Genomic DNA, 10,634 nt, shown 5'->3' on the forward strand with positions numbered 1-10,634 from the left:
CGTTATACAACTGTCTAAACACTGAGAATCATGGCGCAGACAAGTTGACACACATAGTCTTAACCACTACACTAACCAAGGGAGGGCTGAGCAGGAAGAGTGGATTTCAGCATGCTTGCTGCCACTCCTCAGCCCAATGCCTGCACAGCCATCACCAACTGATAAGCAAACTCCATCTCACTGAGGCAGTCCTTCTGCTCCGTGCTCAATGAGCCACTGGTCACCATTCTCAGGGGGCACCTGAGAGGATACAGCCAAGACAGATCCAATCTCCTCTTCTCCTTGCCTGTCTCACCTCTTACCTATTTCCCAAAAAGGGAAACATGTGAATGAGAGAGGAGGAGATGGAAGAAGAGCTGGGAGACCCTGGTGTGTTTTATTGAAACGGATTGTCTCACTGGGGATGTAGGTGAGGATAGGCTTCATGGTCTTATCTAAAGGCTGGCCATCTGACCATCTCTTCAAGCCAGGTAGACACTCTGGCTTGAGAGCATGGGTTCTAGCTAAGCCATCAGCACCAGGGGTACTTAGAAGGCAGGAAATCGAGCATTTGCATTTGTTTCCATACTTTTTAAAGAATATTACACAGAACAAAGGAGAAATTGGAAATAAGGAGGAATGTTAGAGCTGTTGGGATCAAATAGGTTAAATAAAGCACATTAAAGAAAGAAGTATAGACACAACTGTCCGTGTATGTTTTCAGTTCATGAAGCACTTAAGAATGACCATCTCATGATCTTCTAGCTATACCTTGGGGCAGAAAGCATCATTTCTCCATTTCTGATGAAGCAATATTAGGTAGAAATCAATGTTACCATATAAGCAAAGCTTGCAAGAAGATGGATTTGACCCTGGTCTTCTGACTCCTATTAATTCATCAGTTAATGCCAAAAAGTAAAAAGCACAAGGAAGAACACATGTTTAAGAGCCCAAACTTTAAGCAGAGCAGAGGGAATTGGTGGTGGCTTGGAGCAGAGGCCACGTGAAAACATCATAGAAGGATACACACTGAAGGATATGTCAAAAGGAGGAAGGAAAGGCAAGCTCAGCACCAGCTCAATTTTGTAAGATAATGACACAGCTATTCCCGTGCTCTCTGGGTGTCATGAAAAATGAATTACTTGACAGCTGGTGAAGGGAAATGTAGTCTAGAATAGTTTGTTGAAAGCACAGAAGCTAAAGATCAAAAGAGCACAGAGAGCACAGCAGGCAATGGGAAAAACTTCCAATTCAAGCAAATGAAGGAGCCCGGCTTTACAGAAGAGAGTTGTTTAGAAGCCCCTATAACAGAGTCAGTGTGAAAACCCACCAGCAGAGAGGAAAAACTGAGGCAGAAGTTCCTCTGACCCATCAATGGCTTTGATCAAAACTCTACAATATTTGGGGTAAAAGATTCCACTGACATCTTGTCTATTTGACACTCACCTCCCAAGGATATTGTGGAAAAAGGGGCATAAAATATTAATTAAAAGATTTCCACATAAATTAGTGATTACCCATTACTCCTAGTATCTTTATTTTGTGGATGTGTGTTCAGTAAGTGCGGTGATGAGAACTGTTAGAGAGTTCAGGGGCAGAGTAGCTTTCAGCCGCCGTTACTCCCTGTGACCTAATTCAAAATTCTCTTCCAAGAGAGCAGAAACTAGAAACATGAAAGCTTTTCTGATGAGCAATGACAGTGGGCAATTTGGGAGTAACAAGCCTTGAGCCTGTCATCCCCCTTTGTGTTAAAAACAACACTCTGAAGCTGAACAGACATCCATCTCACCTCGCACTGTTTCTGCTCTCCAGGCAGCAACCCTTTTCCACCTATCCTCTGCTCATCCCACGAAGACCAGGCTTCAAAGTCTTAGGAATACCAAGTCTATCTCCTTTCATCTAGCCCAGTGGTTTTCATGTGGGGTGATTTTGCTTTCCCAGGGGACATTTAGCAATGTCCAGAGATATTTTTTGATTATCATGGCTGTGGGAAAGAGGAGGTGCTACTAGTATCTTGTGGATAAAGGCCAGAGATGCTTCTGAACACTCCATAATGCACAGGACAGCCTCCAGGCCAATCATTAAGGTCAAAATATCAGTAGTGTGGAGGAGGTTGAGAAACCATGGCTGACCAAAGGACATGAGTGAATCCAAGCTGTTCTATGCCACTTCTGAAACAGTAAGTATTTCACATGCAGTTCCTTAATGTGGATCTGTGTTCTTTCTCAAAAACACAGGATTCCAATGCTCATGTGTCCAAACAACAGATAAGTGACACCCTGTGGTCAGCCTGACATCCCACTAAGACCTGGTCTTTATGTTGAAGATAATCCCGGTAGATAAATTAAGTCACAGTGACCCAGTGAAGTGTGTGCGTGTTGGGCAGGGTATTCTAGGATGGCACGGATGCATGGAGGAGCAGCACACTGCAGAGGTTAACTTCAGAGACATATAAATCAATTTTGAGACAAGAATTCAAAAGGCCTACACTCGTCCCTGTCTCATTTGCTGCATGACTTTACAGAAGTCAGTTACCAACTGCCTTGATTGGTCAAAAGAGATATTGTGAAAATAAAGATAATTCTTTAATCCTGGACAGAGGCTACATTAGAAAGTGGATTCTAGTATGTGTCTACAAGATCGGGTTATACATTTTTTAAAAATGATGGCAAAACAACACAAAAAGGATCTTTAAAAAAAAAAAAGGTAAAATAACCGAGATGTCTATCAATTGATGAATGGATAAACAAAATGTTGTATATTCATACAATGGGATATTATTCAGCCATAAAAAGGAATAAAACACTACATTCTATAATATGAGTGAACCTTGATAACATTATGCTGAGTGAAAGAAGTAGGTCACAAAGGCAATACACTGTATGATTCCATTTCTATAAAATGTCTAAAACACGCAAACCCACAGAGACAGAAAATAGATTAGTGGTTGCCAGGGAATGTGGCAGGGGTACTGTATGGGGCTAGTGGGAGTGGGGTTTCCTTTTGGGGTGATACAATATTCTAAAACTTGATAATAGTGATGTTGTGCACAACACTGTGAATGTATTGAAAGTCACTGAATTATAGACTTTAAAATGGTTGAAATGGTGACTTTTATGTTATGGGAACCCTGGCTAAATAAAAAAGGAAACAAGTTTAGGGAACATTCAGTTGGGAAGACCAGATGAAATGAATTATCTGGAATGAAAGAGGAGGGGAATTGCTTCTGTTAAGTGTGAAAATATTCAGGATTTATTGACTTATGGAAAACAAAACCAAATAAACATAGCAGAAAATATCAATACACCAGATGTTTGTGGATGGCGCATTAAGTAGTTCATTCCCTTGGAGCTGGACTGCACAGTCCTGGGACAGGATAATGAACACGTGTCATTGAGCAGAAGTCATTCCTGGTCACTAAGCAGCACATTGTTCTCTCGTTCCCATTTTTTATCCCCGCAGGTAGCTATGCAGTCCTGGTCAGCACCAAACTTTGGCACAGGTGACTGCCAAGACCTTCCTCCAAAAACACATCTCCACCTCCAGTATCAGTGGGTCCCAACTCTGGAGCTAAAATATTGTGTTTAGATAGTCCTAAGTTGCTGGGTGGCACAAAAAGTTAAGCACTTGACTACTAACTGAAAGGTTGGTGGTTCAAAACCACTCAGAGGTGTCTAAGAAGAAAGGTGTGGTGATCTGCTTCTGCAAGGTCACAGCCATGAAAACCTGATGAAGCTATTCTACTCTGCACAATGAAGTCTCCATGAGTCGGAATTGACTCATGGGCAACTGGTTTGGTTTTGGACTTATGGCTAATAGTCTAGGAAATTTCCAATTTTGCAAGATCAATGACTTCTTCATCACGAATATATTTTTTCACCAACATAAATGGCAACTATACACATGGACTTCACTAGGTGGAATACACAGGAATCAAATTGACTACATCTGTGGAAAGAGATGATGGAAAAGCTCAATATCATCAATCAGAAAAAGGCTAGAAGCCAACTGTAGAACAGACCATCAATCAATTGCTCATACGCAAGTTCAAGTTGAAACTGGAGAAAATTTGAACAAGTCCACGAGAGCCAAAGTAGGACATTGAATATATCCCACCTGAATTTAGACACCACAACAAGAATAGATTTGATGCACTGAACACAATGAATGAAGACCAGATGAGTTCTGGAATGACATCAAGGGCGTCATACATGAAGAAAACAAGAGGTCATTAAAAAGACAGCAAAGAATAAAAGACTAAAATAGATGTCAAAAGAGACTCTGAAACTGGGTCTTGAATGTTGAGCAGCTTATGCAAAAGGAAGAAATGATGAAGTAAAAGAATTGAACAGAAGATTTCAAAGGGTGGCTCGAGAAGACAAAGTAAAGTATTATAATGACATGTGCAAAGAGCTGGAGATAGAAAACCAAAAGGGAAGAACATGCTCGGCGTTTCTCAAGCTGAAAGAACTGAAGAAAAAATTCAACCCTCGAGTTGCAATAGTGAAGGATTCTATGGATAAAATATTAAACGATGCAGGAAGCACCAAAAGAAGACGGAAGGAATACACAGAGTCATTATACCAAAAAGAATTAGTTGATGTTTAACCATTTCAAGAGGTAGTACATGATCAAGAACCAATGGTACCGAAGGAAGAAGTCCAAGCTGCTCCGAAGGCATTGGCGAAAAACAAGGCTTCAGGAATTGACAGAATACCAATTGAGGTGTTTCAACAAACAGATGCAGCGCTGAAGCGCTCACTCATCTATGCCAAGAAATTTGGAAGACAGCTACCTGGCCAACGGACTGGAAGAGGTCCATATTTATGCCTATTCCCAAGAAAGATGATCCAATCCAATGTGGAAGTTATTGAACAATGTCATTAATACCACACACAAGTATAATTTTGCTGAAGATCATTCAAAAGCGACTGCAGCAGTATATCAACAGGAAACTGCCAGAAATTCAAGCTGGATTCAGAAGACCACATGGAACCAGGGATATCATTGCTGATATCAGATGGATCCTGGCTGAAAGCAGAAAATATCTGTGTTTTATTGGCTATGCAAAGACCTTCAAATGAGTGGATCATAACAAATTATACATAACACTGAGGAGACTGAGAATTCCAGGACACTGAATTGTGCTCATGAGGAACCTGTACATAGATCAAGAGGCAGTTGTTCGGACAGAACAAGGAGATACTGAGTGGTTTAAAGTCAGGAAAGGTGTGTGTCAGGGTTGTATCCTTTCATCATACTTATTCAATCCGTATGCTGAGCAAATAATCTGAGAAGCTGGACTATATGAAGGAAAATGAGGCATCAGTTTTGGAGGAAGACTCATTAACAACTGCTTTGGCCAGATGACACAACCTTGCTTGCCGAAAGTAAAAAGGAGTTGAAGCACTTACTAATGAAGATCAAAGACCACAGCCTTCAGTATGGATTACACCTCAACATAAAGAAAAGAAAAATCCTCACAACTGGACCAATAAGCAACCTCATGATAAACGGAGAAAAGATTGAAGTTGTCAAGGATTTCATTTTACTTGGATCCACAATCAACATCCATGGAAGCAGCAGTCAAGAAATCAGAAGACACATTGCATTGGGCAAATCTGCCGCAAAGGACCTCTTTAAAATGTTGAAAAGCAAAGATGTCACTTTGAAGGCTAAGGTGTGTCTGACCCAAGCCATGGCATTTTCAATTGCAACATATGCATGGGAAAGCTACACAATGAATAAAGAAGACTGAAGAAGAATTGACACCTTTGAATTATGGTGTTGGTGATGAATATTGAATATACCATGGACTGTCAAAAGAAAGAACAAATCTGTCTTGGAAGAAGTACAACCACAATGCTCCTTAAAAGCAAGGATGGTGAGACTTCATCTTACATAATTTGGACATGTTGTCAGGAAGGATCTGTCCCTGGAGAAGGACATCATGCTTGGTAAAGTAGAGGGACAGCAGAAAAGAGGACGGCTTTCAAGGAGATGGATTGACACAGTGGCTGCAACAATGGGCTCAAGTATAACAACGATTGAGAGCATGGCGCAGGACCAAGCATTGTTTTTTTCGGTAGTACATAGGGTCGCAAGGAGTCGGAACAGACTCGATGGCACCTAACAACAACAACAGTCTAGGGGAAGAGGGAGAGCACCATAAGATGTTGCTGTTGTTGTTGTTATTGTTATTCCAACTCATAGTGACCCAACGTACAACAAACAAAACACTGCCCAGTCCTGAGCCATCTTCGTAATCATTGTTATGCTTGAGCTCACTGTTGCACCCACTGTGTTAAATCATCTTTTTGAGGGTCTTTCTCTTTTTTACCAACTGTCTACTTTACCAAGCATGATGTCCTTCTCCAGGGACTGGTCCCTCTTGATAACATATCCAAAGTATGTGAGATGAACTCTTGCCGTCCTCACTTCCAAGGAGCGTTCTAGCTGTACTTCTTCCAAGGCAGACTTGTTCCTTCTGTTCACCTGTAAATCAGCTCAACACAGCACAGGGAATAGCATTTGGGATGAGTGGCCAGCAGGTTAGTTACCTAAAGCACAGTGTGCTTCCTACAAAGGCTTGGGTCTGGCTGGGGAGACCAGAGGACTTGGAAAAGTCACAGTCATTCTGAAAGGAGATGTTTTTTAAATAAGGAAGATGGGGGGGGGTAGGAGGGGTTTCCAAGCTAAAGACCATAGAGCTCTGAAGATGAGCTTCACCAGTTCCACCCGTCTGCAGACCCCATCTGCAGCCTTTTCCCCAGGGCACACTGGCCTCCCTTCCTCCTGTCCCTAGAGCGGACTTTTGCTTTGCCCTCACGCTACAACCCCTCCCCTTCTTTTCAGATGCTGCCAGGAAAGACAGGCTTCAAGTTTCCAGAATATTGCAGTAACCACTGGGTAATCACAATAACATCCCACCAACTCCTGCCTTGCAAACCAGGCCAACTTTGAACGACAGTACCCTGCTCGTTGTTGTTCACAATTGCATGCCGATGTGCTCTGGGCTTTTGGCAGACTGGGTTACATTCTTCCTTTACTTTGAAGCAGGATATACAAATAACCATAGCCAGCTTGAAGCTTTCCAACCACGCATTAAAAAAATAATTCCAATTTAAGGTTGATCAAGATGCTCAAGTGGGTTTGGTTTTTAAAGTTCAAACAGAGCAGAAGCCTTTACTAATGCTGAAAAGGAAAACTAGCCAACGAATATATACAGGTCCAAATAATATGAAGCTCTTTTTCAGCTTCTGAGTGTGTGTGGCCAGGAAACCCACAGAGGGACACAGATGAGCTGCCCATGCCTGGTTTGGCTGGCTTTGTTTGGTTAAGTGTCTCAACATCCCCATCCCTAAGAGAACACAGCAAGATCCTTTGCAGTTTACACCCCTTCCTGCTGTTTACACCAAGTAGGAATCCCTCTCCTAAAGTCTTACTGCTTCATCCGTGGGAGCCTGATCTATTTTTAACACCGGGGTGGCATACTCCACTCTGGACAGATGGAGCTGGTGATTGGAGAGGATCTGCCAAGGCTGTCTCCTCAGCTCCAAGGACACCAGCCACCCCCTGACAAAGGAGTGCCCACGAGGGGGCCCCACCTCCCACCAGGGCCCCTAGGGTCTGCTGGGGGCACAGGCAGCAGGGGGGACAGTGGAGGGTGCATACCTCTAGTATGAAGTTGGGGGGAAGGAGCAGACAGCGTGGGCAGTGAAGGTTAATGTGGAGGCCAGGTGGCCTGGTCATCCAAGGGTGCTCCTGGGCCTGTGGGGAGAGAGGCCTGCCAGCACTGCTGGGGCAGGGAGGCATGGCAAGATTTGTTTATACATTTGGAAGAAGCACTGAATATGTGCATGTACAATGCACAGACATGGGTATATTTATACACATGTGCACACCACACATACACACATGCATATACACAAATAGAGAAATACACATGCCACACAGACACACGAATATACCACACACAGACACACACACCATAAACAGATACACAGACACATATACCACACACAGACACACATACCACACACAGACATACAGATACATATGCCACTCACAGATACACAGACACACACACTACACACAGACACATAATATACGCAGATACACAGACACATATCACACACAGACATATGGTTATACATACCACCCATATACACATATCATATGCAAAGACACACAGGTACACATACCACTCACAGATAAACAGACACACATACCACACACAGATACACAGACATACATACCACACACACGCCATACACACACAGGTACACATGCCACATACTGATACAGGTACATATACCACACACAGACAAACAGGTACACATACAACTCACAGATACACAGACACACATACCACACAAAACAAAGATACACAGACACATATACCATACACAGACACACATACAACACAGAGACACATATGCACACATATAAGAGATACACATACCACACACACAGACTTATGCATACACACGTGTGCACACATAGACACAGACCACACATATATACACACATACACAACAGACACACATACCACACACAACAGACATGCATACCACACACACATTACCACATGCAGACACACATATCACACACAGACAAAATACGCACATATGCAGACACACATACATACACATACCACACACAGACACACGTACCGTATACACAGACACACACATACATAAAACACACGTATAAAAATGGATATGTATAAAATCCAGGTCTCCGCCCACCGCAAATACTCATGCAGACACGACGCAGACCCAAAGGCCTGCTCCACCTCCTGTCTGCCCTCGCTCAGACTGCAGGTCAACCCTCCTGTCTGTGCTCGCTCAGACTGCAGGTCAGCCAGTTGCTGTAGAGCTGACTCTGACTTCTGGCGACCCCACAGGTTTCACAGTAGAATGTACTCCCTGGAGTTTTCAATGGCTGCTTTTTCAGAAATAGATCGTTAGGCCATTCTTCCAAGGTGCCTCTGGGTGGACTTGAACCTCCACCTTTTGGTTAGCAGCTGAGTGCATTAATCATTTGCACTGCCCAGGGACTCCTTCATCTTCGAAAACCCAAAACCAAACCAAAGCTTGTTGCTGTCCAGTCGATTCCGACTCATAGTGACCCTACTGGACAGAGGGAAACTGCCCCTCAGGGTTTCTGAGGCTGAAATCTTTACAGAAGTGGACTGCCAGATCTTTCTTCCATGGAGCGGTTGGTGGGTTCAAAGGCTGACTTTTCATTTAGCAGATGAGCACTTAACCGCTGAGCCACCATTAATTCCCATTGTGAGCACAGGTCTCTTCTTGGCCTTCTGTGGTCCCTGCGCTATGTGGCTATGAGGTACAAATGTCACAGAGAATGACAAACCTGGATAAGTCTAAAATATGCAACTACCCCAGTTTTCTTCCCATTGGCACATGTCTATGTGTGATATGCCCAGCTAGTTCAAGCACCAAACCCTGGGGTGTCTTCAACTCAGTAATTCCATGGTTCTGTGGAGGCTGGGGTTGGCAGAAGAAGCTCCAGGTGTTGGGGGTCCTAGACCACACCCTAGCTCTACTGTGAATGATGTACAGGGAGTCATTACTACCTTTGGTGCTTAATTTCTTCACCTAGAAATTCACTTATGTATTGAATGGAATCCATTCACCCCTTTATGCATTCTCTAGTGCCCCCACTCTAAGCCAGTTACTGTGCAAAGAGCCGCAGTGCAGAGATGAACGAGAGCCATCACTGGGAGTCCTCAGTCCTCTATCTCCCTCCTGTCTCTCAAACTCAGTAATTAACTCTAAGCCAGCTGTAAAAACAGGCACTCCATGTTTCTAACATCCCATCTACGGTAGATGTAGTCAGAATCCTCCCATGCAATGTCTTAGGCTTTAAAGACTATCAGTTGCCCTCAAGTCAGCTTCAACCTATGATGACCCCATTAGTGTCAGAGTAGAACCGTGCTCTACAGGTTTTCAAGGGCTAGTTTTTCGGAAGTAGATCACCAAGCCTTTCTTCTAAGGTGCCTCTGGGTAGATTCCAACCCCCGTCCTTTGGGTTAGCAGCTGAGCATGTTAATCATTTTCACCACTCAGGCATTCCTAAAAGGCTACAGATCTCTCTTTCTAGGCAAACAATTACAAGCACAGCCAGCCTACTCCTCCGTACCATGGGTTGCAGAGCAGAAGAACAAAAAGGCCAAGTGTGCCAAGTCTCTAGCTCCTTCAAAATGTAATGTATACTAAGATAGAACTATTGGTCTCAACTCATCTGGAGCATAAAAGAAAGAAGGAAACCAAAGACTTAAAGGAGAAACTACTCTTCAGGACTAGTAGCCCACACAAATCACGTCTTTATCTGTCCTGAGACTAGAAGAACTAGATGGTGCCCAGCTACCTCTGCCGACTATTTTGACACAACAGATGATCCTGGATAGAATGGGAGTAAAATGTACAACAAAATTCAAATTCTTAAAAAAGCCCAGACTTACTGGTCCAGTAGAGACAAGAGGAACCCCTGAGACTATTGTCCTGAGATACCCTTTAAACTTGGAACTGAAACCACTCCCAGAGGTCGCCTTTCAGCTAAATAACAGATTGGCTCATAAAATAAATATCACCAGTGAGTACTGAGCTCTTTTAAAAAATCATATATAT

Source organism: Loxodonta africana, chromosome 2 (assembly GCF_030014295.1).
Source record: "Loxodonta africana isolate mLoxAfr1 chromosome 2, mLoxAfr1.hap2, whole genome shotgun sequence".
Lineage (NCBI taxonomy): Eukaryota > Metazoa > Chordata > Mammalia > Proboscidea > Elephantidae > Loxodonta > Loxodonta africana.